Source organism: Rhinolophus sinicus, chromosome 4, assembly GCF_057876585.1.
Source record: "Rhinolophus sinicus isolate RSI-liver-muscle chromosome 4, RSI-T2T, whole genome shotgun sequence".
NCBI lineage: Eukaryota > Metazoa > Chordata > Mammalia > Chiroptera > Rhinolophidae > Rhinolophus > Rhinolophus sinicus.
The window spans coordinates 56,048,733-56,050,378 of NC_142504.1; the positions used below are offsets into that span (position 1 = coordinate 56,048,733).

A 1,646-nucleotide genomic window follows, 5' to 3' on the forward strand; every position below is an offset into this window, starting at 1 on the left:
AAAGTTAATTTATTTCTAGCAGCATACACATATTTCAGGGGTCTTCAAAAAAAAAAAAAAAGGCCTCGTCCAAATTCTGTACAAAATCACATGTGGGGGGAAAAGCCGAATTATTGTGAATTTCCAGAAAAGTGCTCTGGAAAGAATTGGGGAGAAGGAAAGGAAAAGGAGAGCAGAAGTGTTTTGTTTTGTTTTTTCAGAACTAATATCAGTCAGACTAATGGCACTGCCCATGACTTTGCACAATGGCCTGCCCTGCATACCTTTGAGGGGGACCAAATTTTTCCCACCCCAAAATACGCCTTTGAGGATATTGACTTCTAATGGTAATTTATTACGAAACAAGATTCAGAAAGAACCCTCCCCTTGCCTGCCTAAAGGAATTCAGACAGAAAAACCTGCTTAAAGGATAGGAGCATCACCTTAGCGTCAGATTCTAAACTAAATGTGGCAGAGAGGGAGAAATCTAGCCAAGCCTGTTTGTTGGACTTCCCTCTATGTCCTATTGTCTCTGGGTGGCCCAGCAAGAGTTTGTTTACCACATGTTTGCTCTTTCTCATCTACCTGTAAACTGCCCACGTTCCCTTTGAAATCCCAGACCCCTGCTTCCCTCTCCTTTGTCCAGAATGGCATAGAAACCTTAAAGCCAATGTATCCTCAGGCCTCATATTCTGATGGCACCCCGGCATGAACATCCGTAATAAATTTTGGACACTCTTCCCTGTTGATCTCTCTCATGTTAATTTATTAGCCCAGCTAGAACTTAGAAGACGGGAGGAAAAATTATTTTTTGTGTCCCCACACCTCTGACTACAGGACTCTTTTACTTGGGAGATGCGGACAGTCCATCATTTCAAACTGAAATGGCAGCTGGAAAATATGGAACAGCTGGCAAGGAGCTGGGAGAAAATGTTTTACATAAATACTTGTACATATAAACTGGCAGTGGGCCACGAGCACTGCACCCAAGGCCAGAATCTCTTCGGCAGTGCACATCAGGGACATGAGAAGTGGGGGCAGAAGAGTGCGAGGTGGCTGCCTCCTTAAACCTCTTTCTACACGGGGTCAGCAAGGGAAGCCTGGGTCCAGCCTCTCTAGGGGTGGCAACTCCTGAAGGAGGTGCAATCAGGGACAGGACAAAGTTCTGGGAAGGATAAAAGGCCCGGGTGTGCAGTGGTGCTTTGGCCTCTGGCAATATGCTTAAAAGTCGTTTCACAAAGTCTCCAAGTTTGGGGTAAATATTTACTCCCTCTCGACCTCCTCCCTCCCATTTTCCCTCGGCAACTCAAAGTAACTGTCCCCTGCAGAGTGATTCATACACAGTTCTGCTCTGTGAAAATTCGGCCTCTTAAATTATTATTGCAGGGGCCACGGATACCCACACTCCCGCACTCACTCCCTGCAGCTTCTAACGCTTTTATTTCTTTTGTTTTCTGTTATGTCTTTGTGTGTGTGTGTGTGTGTGTGTGTGTGTGTGTGTGTGTGTGCTGTCCCTGAAAAGAAAAAGAAATGAAAGAATTCCAAATCATACACAGATGGTACAACTTTCACTTTTCCTCTATTACCGCGGAGGCACGCCTGTCCCTGGGCGCACACCGCTCCCCCGCCCTCTGAAGGGAAGCTCAGGCTAAAGGAAACCCCGCAGC

At 46.1% G+C, this 1,646-nt stretch overlaps 1 protein-coding gene across 1 annotated transcript in view; it reads right to left on the bottom strand.

The window, feature by feature from the left end:
* GLI3 (GLI family zinc finger 3) overlaps positions 1 to 1,646 on the bottom strand; it is a 278,504-nt gene that overhangs the window by 275,967 nt on the left and 891 nt on the right. The window lies entirely within an intron of this gene.